The sequence below is a fragment of the Corythoichthys intestinalis genome, chromosome 22 (genome assembly GCF_030265065.1).
Source record: "Corythoichthys intestinalis isolate RoL2023-P3 chromosome 22, ASM3026506v1, whole genome shotgun sequence".
Lineage (NCBI taxonomy): Eukaryota > Metazoa > Chordata > Actinopteri > Syngnathiformes > Syngnathidae > Corythoichthys > Corythoichthys intestinalis.
Window position 1 is genome coordinate 33385187 of NC_080416.1, and position 12831 is coordinate 33398017.

The 12831-nt window shown below is 42.8% G+C and overlaps 1 protein-coding gene across 1 annotated transcript in view; it reads right to left on the reverse strand.

Moving 5' to 3' along the window:
* LOC130910420 (semaphorin-6D-like) overlaps window positions 1–12465 on the reverse strand; it is a 50237-nt gene extending 37772 nt beyond the window's left edge. The window contains exons 1-2 of the mRNA XM_057827699.1: window positions 12250–12465; window positions 11870–11926 (exon numbers count right to left, since the gene is read on the reverse strand). The gene's annotated coding sequence lies outside the window, so the exon portion shown is untranslated. The remainder of the gene's footprint in view (window positions 1–11869; window positions 11927–12249) is intronic.
* Between the last annotated feature and the right edge of the window lie 366 nt (window positions 12466–12831).

Consider the following 12831-nt stretch of genomic DNA (forward strand, 5'->3'; position numbering starts at 1 on the left):
CCGGGTCCGAACGCTAATCCCCGTCTGGCATCGTTTCGGCCTTTGAGGTTAAACATGTCGCGGCTCAACTCTCATGACTGATGTACAATAGGGTGGCGTCCAGTCATCCTTGCTATAGATTGAGTTGTGTTCATCACCAGTAGACGTCCAATCCGTTCGAAGCGGGAGGTTGGCAGCTCTCATTGTCATTCATTTAATGGATTGACACAGACACTGAACGGCGCGTTCCGATGCACACAGATGACTCGGCACAAAGGAAGTCACGTGGCGCGCAGCTTAGCAACCGGCATAGCAACCGGGGACCTGAGACTAGAGGAGAAAAAAGATGCGTCGGATGCCGTCGCCGCAAAAGGAGGACATCCAAGTCACCTCTTTTAAGCTAGCCATCCCAGATTTGTCAATGATATGTGCTAATGCTCACGTCGGGAGGCATTATTTCCCACTTAGGTTTCCAATCATCATTGAGTTCACGTGAACCCCGCCTACTTGGAGAGGGCGGGACATGGAGTAGAAGCCTCGAGTGTCAATCACCAGCGCACGCATGGCGCTATGGGGATGGGAGAAGATTTCAGGGATCAACGTAGGAATTAGGAAGGAAGCTAAGGAATCCTGCCCAGAAACTGAGGACTTTGGGTTGACTAGGCGTTGTCACACCCGTCACCTAAACATTTATCAGGGCGAGACGTCGCAGCAGTGAATGGACGTCCGTCGCAGGCACGTCACAGACAAACGGAAAGGCGGAAGAAATTGAAAAACAAAGGAGACCCGTTTGCTCGTCCATCTGGGAAGGAGGCACTTAAGCTAATTAATGGATCAGTGTGTAAGGGGCTTAAATATTTATGCATGGGCATACACACACACACACACGCACACACACACACACACGTAAACACCCCCCACATCAATGAGGATTTGCAGTGGACGAGGAATCTGTCAGCAACACAACAAGGCAGAGACACCTGATGGAAACCTAGGAAGAAAAAGGGTGGAGAGAAAGTAGGAAAGAAAGAAAGCCAGGGGTTTCAAACTCACTTTGGTTCATGGGCCACATTTATGAGATCTCACCTCTGTGAAGTTGCCCCCCTATCAGATGCAAATTTATAGAATAATTATGTCATTTGTTTGTGCTGCAATCGTTTTTGAGATGTTAACAATCGTTTTAAAGGTCAATTTGCCAGGGTAAATATCTTTCACCCTGGCACTTACATGCTCATACATTTCTCCGTTTTTTAATGCACCACACACCAAGGTTGTGGGATGGTTGGGACCAGAGGTCGCGTTAACCGAATATTTTCCGTCGTTGACCGATTTTTAAAAACGGTGACGGAAAAAACTGAAGTCCATCCGTCATTTTGACCGGTTGCAATTCACACCCCAGACCACAGGGTGGCGAGTGAGCATATTAATTAGCTATTGTCTCTCTTGATGCATGACGTCGTTGGCCTTACTCTGAAAAATGTCAAGGCAACTGAGTGTCCGAACTTTCTTCAAAAAGCCCCAAAACGACGATGGTGTTGATAAAAGAGGTGAAAAAACAGGGACTGTACAAGCAAGTCCATGCGCACCAGGAGGAAAGTGTGAGACTACGTTCAGGCCACAGCAGGTGAACTATTAATTTCATTGTTCCATATGCTACATATGGTAGGCTACCTAACTACTGGGGCCACAGTCAGCTGTTTTTGTCACTGCGGAGAAAAAGTTACATATTCATCTGCTTGATGTGTGATGGCACGGTGTGGATTCTCTGTTAAGCTTGTTCGGACAGAATATTAATTTTAAATGAATGAAAACTTATTACTATTGAATATGTTGAAGCGGTATGCAATGTTAAGAGTCTTGTTAGCTGTAGCCGCACTATCCTAGACCCCTCACTATCCACTCGCGGGGGCCTGCGCTTGTCAGTGACGTTCCTTATTCTCGCTAGATGATTATACAACTTTAACATTTGTTAATAATACGCTCTGTGTGTAGTATCATCCATCGCTTTTCCTTTTTAAATGGGCACTTATAAGCGAACGCAAGAAGTAACAACGGGAACATTTTTAAACAGGCAGTTCACGGGAGAGCATTTCGACTCTTCGGCCAATCATATAGCGAGAGCGAGTGGATAGTGAGGGGACCGCGCGCGGCTCTTAAAGGCTCAAACACACCAGCAACGTGAACGTCGCGTCAACGATCTCGCCGCGATTACGCTTCGAAACGCGGCCGTTAAAGTCAATCAGCCAATGCACACCAGTCGCAGTGCGTCCGCGTGTTAGACGCGTCCCAGAAGCGTTAAACGCGACGCACGCGAAAAGAACAGCAGAGTTTGTTTTTTGACGCGAGACGCAGCCCCCCTGCGTCAATACTACTAGGTAGGATCGGGCAGGCCGGAAGTCACTCGTGTAAAAATACGGTGGATCCGGTCGATTTTCAAAATAATATGCAATCGTAACTTCCTATATAAATATAATAAACTGAAATGAACCTCACGGTTGCCTCCTCACGACAGGCCCCGCCATCCCTGCACCTTTTTTAAACGCACCACACACATCATACTCCACAGGAGAGCTCCGGCAAAGGGCGGTGGGATGGGTGGCTGGGCAGAAACTCCATGCTGCAGTCCCACTGCCCCAAGTCAAGCTCTCCTATTTTAATGCATACATTGCACTACCCTCCCCTCACAATCCCAACACGGTACTGGGTGATGGCTGCCAGCCGGGAACCTGGCAGCCACAGTAATAGGGTGGTAGGCGGGTCCCACACTTTTTCCTTATGGCGTGGCTCCTGGGGTGTGGCCTCCTCTCTGCCTGGGCTGCCGGCCGCGGGAGTGGGATGGGGGGTCGGGGCTCCTATCTTGCATCGCCCCGTGGCAGTTCCTTGGCGTTCTCCTGCCTCCACCTTCCCCTCTCTTCTCTGACTGGACATCCGCCCTGCGCTCCATCGCGGGTCGCTGGCTGGGCGCCGGTGTATCAGCGGGGTGTTGCCTGCACCGGCGGGGACCCTGCCCTGCCTTGGGCTTGGTGGGCCGCTGGGGGTCCCGTGGCGTGCCGTGCCGGTTGGGGGGCTGCGGCTGTGGCTCGTGGCCCAGGTGAGGGCGGTGGTGGGAGTAGACGTGGGGTTGGTGGTGCGTCCCCTCCTGCTCTCCCTGAAGGTAGGTTGATGGGTGCGCGGGTGGCCCGGGGGACCACCCTGGATCCCGGGAGGGGGGGGACGATGGCTCCTTTTGCTGGGCTGCGGGAGGAGGGATGGGCTGCGCTTTACCGGCCCACCCCCCCACCCACCCTCCCTCCCCGGGCTGGCTGGGTGGGGGCCGTGGCCCTGGGTTGGCGCCCGCGTGGCTTCTCCACCCGTCTGCGTGGCTGTCGCGTGCCCGGTGGGGCTCGCGTGCTGCTGGATGTGGTAGCGCATGCTCGGGTTGGGGTTCTTGGTGCCAGGATTGGTGATGGGGCGGCGTAGGGTTGGTCGCCAACGGGCTTACATTCACAAGAGATTCACACGATTACTGGGCTGTAGATCACAGAACTGATTTGTGTACACTCTACCCCTTTCAATCACTTAGCTTATAGACACCCCCACCCCCGTCCCCCTCTTTCACTGGCCAATAGGCCCCCACTGTGTAAACCGGAAATACATCTCTCTGACGATGGCAGCAGCATATTAGTAATTAGTCTAGATGTTCAATGTATTTCTTGTTGTTGATTGTGTATGTGTTTCTTTTCTTTCCTCTCTTGTGTTTCTTTTCTTCTGTCCCCCCATAATCCCTTCCTGTTCGCTGCTTTGTCATAATAAAAAGGTATTTTGAATGATCACAATGGGAGTATGTCAGACTCTCAATGTGAAACTTTAAAATTGTTCAGACTATCCGGGCACTTAGACTTCTATTCTCTGTGTCAAACAGCTGAACAGGACAGGTTAATAAAAAATAAATAAATAAATAAAGGTCAATTTGAGGTCAACCAGCCCCCCATTTTTAGTAGAAATGGCTAAAAACAGTGTCAATTGTTTGTAGTCATTCATTTATGCTATGTTTGTGCTGTAATCGTTTCACGCATGAAAATCTCTCACCTTTCGGCAAAATTCGCTGTTTTGAAGTCAAAAAGGGTGACCTACGTGAATTGTGTAGATCCGAGGAGAAAATATTTAAGGGGCAGGGGGGTTCGGGAGATTTTTTTTAATGTCGGACGCTTGGTATGCAAGCGGGGAAAGCGGCACAAAGCCAAAAAAGCGCACCAGAGTGGCCAAAACATCGACTTATTTCAACAAAACAAAGGAGGGTACACTGTTTTGTCTTGTCTCTTCAATGCCAAGCTTGGCTGCACGTCGGCAGTGAATGAACACCTAAAGCGCCGTCACCTAGTTGTAATTTTGGAAGACGACAGGAGACCATTACAAGCTGACAGATTATAAATCCATCTAACTAACGACATGTTTTATTGAAGTTGCTAAGCCTGTCGCGATATGCAATGAGTCTATTTATCGCACGGTAAATAAAAATGAGGGCGGTAATTTTCACGACTGCGTTATATCGTCACGTGCGTGCGTGCGTGTTGATGTCACATGAGATTCCAGTTCTTTTCACAGATGTTTATTGGTCATCAACGCGCTGTAGCATTCAAGTTCAGACATACAAAACAAGGAAACACATCTATATTAAACACTGTAAACGTTAGTATTGCTACATTGAGGCTAATGGGGGAAAAAAGACAACCTACTTTAGCCTGCTATAAAACACCGGCAGTGTTCTCCAAAATGCAAACTTGCGGTTAAAAGGTAACACTTCGAACATGAAAAATCACTGGTTGACAGCATTTGCAAACGAAAATAAGGGGGGGAAAATGGATTACTGACACCACATGCAATGACAAGAAGAGCTTTTTTTTTTGTGGCATGTAAAGCTTCCTGTTAGCGGTGTAGCTAACGTACTTCCGGTGAACATTTCATAATAAGAGCACGTCATGTTCGTCATATAAATAACGATTTCTGGAGTTAAAACCACATACTTCAGAATTCAGATTCTACACTAAGAATAGCTTTAAAATGACACCCATTATGAAAAATCTGATTGGCAATGATTATAATTCTATTATATATAGTAGTATACTATAATATTAACGCTAGATAAATTTTTTTCTTTAAGAAGGCCAAGTCAGTGTTCTGAATCTGTTTACATTCCATTCTTTTGCACTAGTTAATGCAGAATCAGTAGTTAATTTAAGAATTTAAGTGTCCCAAAATGTTTTTTGTGAATTGATAAGCGTCATCAGAAATTTCATTGCTAAATCAGTAAAAAAAAAAAAAAAGGGGAAATCAATTATTAGATTAGTTGACTAATCGTAAAACTAGTCGGCTGACTAATCGGGAGAAAATTAGTCATTTGAGACAGCCCTAGTTGTACAGTGTACCGGAACATACGTATTTCCTCCACACCCTTCTCACCTTTTTAACCCCTGACCCATTTTCATGCCCGTTTTACAGATAAAGAGAGACAGGTAGTCCCCAGGTTACGAACGAGTTCCGTTCCTGTCACATAAGTCGGAATTAACCCTTTAAGTACCCCAAAACACCTATCCAAAAAGTCCAAAAGTACAGCGGTACCTCGACATACGATCGCTTCGATGCACGATATTTTCGACATCCGAAAATTTGACTCGCCATTTGTTTCTACATCCGACGACATGCTTGAAATACGACGACATGACAGCGCCACTGATAAGATAATTATTAAATGGTTATTAAATATTTGCTTTTACCAATGAAGGCTCATAATAAAGTATTGATTGCTACAATAGGATGTTCCATGATTGATTGTAGTAAGAGACATTTTTGGAATTGATAACTATAGACATGTTTAGCTCTTGATAATACTGCCTTGTCATTCTGACCGGTTGAAACCGGCCTAGGTTTCACAGGTCAACATCAATACATTTAAGGAATCATATTGTTGCATTTTATCACTTACCAAATACTATTGCTTCATGAAATGTGTTTGATGAGATAGTTATTAAGTTGTTATTATATATTTGCTTTTATCAATTGCTGCCCGCAATGAAGAAATGCTATTGCTTATTATTGTTATTCACAAACAAAGAATGTTTTGTCTTGCCTGGTCAATGTCAGAAGAGGCCGCTTTGCTTTGCGGAAATGTACTGACACATATGTATATAATTCCACCTACATGCACACACATAGCCAAAGACAAGAGGTGTCGACAGCTTGCTTCCCCTTTTTCCCTTTTAGGGCAAGACACCCGTCTGTTGCTATGGCCATCCCAAATAAAAAACGAGTTGGAGGGGCTACGTATAGCGTCCTCCTTCTCCTTGCAAGCTTTTCAACTAAATTGAGTGCCTTCTCTCCTTATTTTGGGTAATATTATAAATGTCTACCTAAGGATTCATATTTGAACTTGACAGCCGTAGAAGGACGCATGGCGGACTCTCTTGTAAGAGAAATCAGCACAGGTTTCAAAAAGGTTGGTACAGGTGGTGATACAACTAAAACGGTGATGCTTACCATTGAAATGAAGATACAAATGATAAAAGAATATGAGCGTGGGGTGTGCATCTGTGAACTGGCTCAACAATACAGCCGTAAAATGTCTACAATCTTCACGGTCCTCCTCCGAACTCTGTTCGCCAGTTTTTATAAGGTGACGATTACAGTATTATTGTGGTAACATCGCCAAAGAAATTGCCAGCTTCGTTTGGTTTTTATCATTTATTTCAGAACTTTTCAAACACAACTAGCCTACTGTCTGCCACAGTTGACGGTGTTCTAACCAATAAATTAAATGTTAGAGTAAACTCTTAACTGCACCGCTCCCTCTCTCTGTCACTTCAGTGACGCGGTGCGTTCAGTGACAGCACGCAAAACACGTCCGCCACATTAGAACCCGATTCGTTGCATTATTACAGGAATTATTATTATTATTTTATTATTCCATATTTTATTAATAATTTATTTGTTTTGCTATGTGTAATTGCCAAATGTAATAGTACCAGCAGTATTTATTAAGGACTTACAGTAGTTTTTTTTTGGCTGTGGAATGAATTAATGGAGTTGTAATATATGCTTCTGGAAAATCCTGCTCGACATCCGACCATTTGGACTTACAAACATGGACGTGGAACTAATTAACTTCGTATGTAGAGGTACCAAAGATTTGTATTTTGTTTAATGATGGAGGAAACATTGCCCTCTGGTGGCAGCGTTTGGTCTGCTTGGACTGTCACCTTGTACGACTGAGGGGCAGACTCATCTGACATGGATAAAGGAGAACTGCGCTCTGGTTTGGCCCACAAAAGGCTGTAAGTTGTTTCAGCTAATACATGTTGGTGTATGAATTTGTAATTAAGTTCAGAGCTACAGTTTGTGGAGTTACATCTGCATCTGTCAACCCGAGGCCATTGGCAATCTTACAAATAGTGACGTATGCCCTTACAAATTGGTGACTAAGCTTACAACGTTCTATATATCGTGCAATATGAAACAAAAATAAAACTCAATTTTTAAAATAATATGAATTTATTGGTAATATTGTAACATATAACCTGGTGCAATCAAAGAACAATCAATATCTTCAGCTACATCATGATTACTAAAATTTAACAGAGACTTTTGTTGTGATTGTATGTAGCACTTTTAGCAATTTCTATTATGTCTTGATGGCTGCACTTCATGGCACTTCAGCTCGCAATTCAGTTTGACTTGACGGTAGTTCGTTAGTGTGTCCAATTATAAATTAAAAAGGTCAATTGATAAAATGAACTTGCCGATGCAATCTTTGAGTCAGGGAACATTTCTTTTTCTAATTCTGAGAAGTGATCAGCAATAGTTGCAGGCAAATTGTATTCGGCAACAAACTGGCTGAATGAAATCTGCGCTTTCGTCACTTTTCATTCTGCAGACTTCATCTTTATGACCAGTGTTGTTAATCTTACTTTTAAAAAGTAATTAATTAGATACAAATTTCTTCTCCCAAAAAGTAATTGAGTTAGTAACTCAGTTACCTGAATGTAAGAGTAATTAGTTACTTGGCAAAGTAGCTGGTGTTACCTTTCATGTTTGTGTTTTTTTTTTTTTTCATAAAAAAAAAAAACATAGTAACCTTTGCTACTTTTGGAAATCATTTAATGTTGTGGATCAACTGTTAAAGTTGTTAAAATTGCTACCGTTTTTGCATTAGTTCCCTTCTGTGTACTTTCGACAAGTTTTAAAACTGTTTCATCATTAAAAGATAGATTCAATTCAAGATTTTGCCAATTTAGGAGTATTTTAGCAAAAACGTTACTTAACTTCGCTAGGAAGGTTCACTACAACAGAGCCTTTTTGAGAAGTCTACAGCTTCAAAATGGCGGCTGTTTATTAAAGCCGCCGTCTGGTCAGGAAATATTGGAGCCACCTAGCTTAGCATCGCGTTTGCTACAGTGTCACAACACTCTTCTCTCTCAGTGTCTCTGACTTTTCTCGCGTCGTTCAACCAACGTAGTAACGCATCGTAACGCACTCGTTGCCAAAACAGTGAAAAAATTCGAACGGAGAAAAAAAACGTAATGCATGAAAAACGTACAGATTTTGAACGTATGGCGTACACATTTAAAAATTAAACGTAATGCATGAAAAACGTACAGATTTTGAACGTACGGCGTACACATTTAAAAATTAGTGCTCACTTGTTCAAATTACGCCGAAATCGTACAACTTGACAGGTATGCATGTGAGCGATTTGCTATGAGAACTGTAAATACGTTAGCATTCGTAGCATTTAAGATAGCTGACTTTTGTTAAGCAAATTAGGCTAATTTAATCTACCGGATTTACATATTGATCAGACTAAATGGACATTTGAACACCAATTGTTTTGTGCCAGGTGTTTTATTGTTACAATGCGTGTCGTTTTGAACCTAAGTGTACATACAGTATGTGTGTTACACCTTTACAAATTGTCAAAAGTGAAGGAAGTCAAAAGCTACAAAAAGCACAATTGCCTTGTTTGCTGTCTGTAAAGCTGAACAACTTCACGTTTAATGAAGACAGAACACGTCATATTGAGAAAGTAAATTTGAAGATACTGTGAGGCACAATAAGGTACTGTATATGCAAAAAAAAAAAAAAAAAAAAAAAAAAAAAAAAACGACTAGAGACAAAATGGCAAACGAGACTCGTTAAGTCCAATCCGCTTAAGCCGAGTACGTCGTAACCCAGGGACTACCTGTTTTAATTTCGAGTGATGACGTCAATCGCAGCACCTCCATCGCGGCAGATGACGGGTACCAACTCTCTCAATAACGGAGGGGTGTCCCAACAACTACCCCTTCGGGCTGAAGGAGATGGTACCTTTTGTCATATGCATGAGACAACATAGCACAGACAAATGGCACCCCTTCGGGTCCATTGTTCCGTAAATAGGAGGTTTGAGATATTAATTTCGAGTGATGACGTAACTCGCAGCCGAACGACACAAATTTGTTATGTCATTCGTTTGTGCTAGGTTTGTGCTTGTGCTGAAATTTTCTTGTTTTGCTACGAGTCATGTCGCGATTGACATCATTACTTGAAATTAATATCTTAATAAATGAGCGTTGCCAGACATATTTCACTGGGGCACATGCCCCAGTATTGATCTGCATTGCGCCAGTACAAATTTCAATGGTAAAAATAAATGTATTAATAAAATACTTTTAAATCTACACAGAATAAATGACAAAATGTGCCCATTTAATATGGTCATATTAGTCACGCCATATACACAATCTGCACATGGCTCTTTAATATGATAATTTATGCACAGAACTGAGCCTGTGATTGGCATATGAGTTGACGCTTCCGCAAAGCACCTTCAGGAGATATGCTGGATTCATGTATATCGGGAAACCTGAGTTCCCAAATTGGAAAATCGTTCTGATGTGTTGCAAACTTGTTATGTGGGATAAAAACATGGTTGCTACGAGCAAGGGTAGCCTATATGACTGCTCCAACGATACATAACAAGTTGAGTCACTGGTGCTTTTTATAGAAACCATGTAATAGAGATCAATTTTTTCGATTTCTCCAACAAAACCTGAATGCAGCATCAATATTACTGTGCGTGTGCCAATCATACAGTCGACAGTGCAAATGACATCTTCCTACCTGCTTTACAGGTTAGTGGCAGATAAACTGCACATCCTTGATGTTCTTTTTAACTCTGTGTTGATGTGTTTTTTTGTCGCCTATTCCTATGAATTGTGAATTAAAATTGTGCAACCTTACTATTTACGTATCAGGCAGTTAACTGTGGTAAACTACTTTAGTCACAAATTGAAGTTGCAGATTACTGTAGATGACATCTGTTAGCTAACTGTTTATGAATCCAATGACAATTACATTTCAGATTCAGAATTCAGAGAGAGGCTCTCGTAAAATATAAACACATAATAAAATAAATAATAGCCCATTTAAATAAAATAAATTGAAATGAGCTAAAACACCTGTAATTAAATAATAAGAATAATACACACATCCTGCTTACACAATTAAACTTATTAATTTCTGTGTGGCACTTTAACTTGAGAAAATCCACCAATAAAGCTTTTGATAACCGTTCATAAGAAATAAAAACGTTTCATTGAGGCATTTCATTTGTAAAATACATGTTAAAATCTTTGTCATTGGGATTGCTTTTCTCTTTAGCACAGGACTTCTTTTTTCTTCTTTCTTTCAGAAAGAAACCTGACTAATACGCGGGGTCTGAAAGGCAAATTGTTGTTGGATTATCTTTAAATACCCGCTACTTTGTGAGCAGAATTCTAGCTTTGTATAGGCTAATGTTCCTATTGTTGAAATGTGTGTAATAAATAACTAGCACATTTATATTTTGCATTTTGTTTTCTTACTCTACCGAAAATGAACCGAACCGTGACCTCAAAACCGAGGTACGTACCGAACCGAGATTTTTGTGTACCGTTACACCCCTAGGTTGAGTTGTATTTTCCCTGCACTTAACACGACGGAGCTAAAAACAAATGTTATTTTATATTTGCTGTACTTTTCTGCCGCACATTGTCGGTGTTCTGACAAATTTGGCATACGCGTAACGTTAAAAATGACCGCGAGTGCAGCGATTCCAAAGTACACACTGCAAACTCTCTTTAAAGAAAGGAATATTAACTTATGTTTGCCATGTTAGGTGCACTGTGCACACAACAACTGCACGCAGCTCTCCCACTTAACGACTTCGCCGTGTCGTTAAGCATTAATTTACGCCATTTCCGAGTTACACATGTATGTTTATGATGTACATGGTTTTTTAGCACCGTTGGATAACATTGAGAGTTATTTTGCCACATGGCAAATACCACTTTTGGTTCTCGGCCCTGCTGAAAATAAATCTGAGGTCAACTAAATATAAAAGAGGGCATTTTTCACCGCCACAAAAGCTTTGGGAGCAAAATTTTATAAGGGTGCAAAATTTGACAGAACAACGGTCCGCGAAAAAAGACCCAAATCACACCAGTCCGTGGTGCAAAAAAGGTTGCGGACCCCTGATATATAGTTTGAAGCACTAATTCTGACTTTTTAGTATAGATAAACCCCACTGTGCCTCAGTAATGTATTAGGTCTAGTGACGCCCCTGGAAGAAAGAAGTAAAATCTTTGGTTTACCAGCAGGAAGAGGAGGGAGAAATTGTTGAGGGAAACGGGGGCAGGGCAGTCCGGGGGGCCCCATTTAAGGGGATTTGCTTAAAGACAGCTGGTATTAGGGTAGGCCGCCATTTCAAATTCAACCAAAACATTGACATAAGTCCAACAAACATAAAAATACCTTTCATTTCAGCAAACACAGCTATCTTCCAACCATATCACACGACCACCATTACTTAATCTTAATGAATGTGCGTATATGAACTCACCCGCCACTCCGGAAGGGTCAGCCAATCATAGAAGGGCAGTCAGCGCGCTCGTCAAGTCTGGTGAAAGAATATTTAGGTGACCTTTTTTTCTGCACTACAATGCTTTAATGTCAATTTTTTTTTTTTTAATTAAAGGTGTGGCCCCGCTTCTCCAAAATTAACCTCTGACCTCCATCCTAAAAAAAAAAAAAAAAAAAAACCTCCTGCCTTGCTGACGTCACGGCAGGAGGGTGAGCGACTTGACCTCTTCCCCCCATCCCCCGATGACGCCATGTCTTTTACGTGACGTCACGCAACTTGTGGGTAGGGCAAGAAATCCACGCGCGTGACGGACACCCTTGAAGATTCCACTTGCGCGCGTGCTCGTCGGGAAGACTCACCTGCGCGCGTGCACGTCACTGCAGAGGGAAGCTTGGGACGCACGGCTGCTCCGCTCGGTCGCCCGCCTGCCCGCGCGCGTTCCGGTGCGCGCGGGAAAGGCAGCTGCGACGACGCACAAAGGAAAAAGGAAAAGAAAAAATAAGCACGAAAAAAGGAGCAGTGGCTTTTTCTTTTCTTTCTTGCAGGCTGCTAAGCTGCTCAGACGGCCGCCCGGCGTCTCCCGAGCTGGCCACGCCCCCCGACACGCTCGGCCAATCAGAGAGCGGCGACGATAGCGCCGACTCCGCCTTCTCTGACCAGGGACACTTGAGCCTCTGAAAAGACTAGTCACATTTTGCTCGCAAAAATAGAGACAGCAAGAACCAAAAGTGGTATTTGCCATGTGGCGTTTTTTTGCCATGTGGTAAAATGGATTTTGCCATGTGGCATTTTTTTCTTTGCCATGTGGCAATTTTTTTACCATGTGGCAAAATTGATTTTGCCTTGTGGCAAAATGGATTTTGACATGTGGCATTTTATTTTTGGTATGTGGCAAAATGGGTTTTGGTTTGTGGCATATTTTTGGGGGGTATGTGGTATTT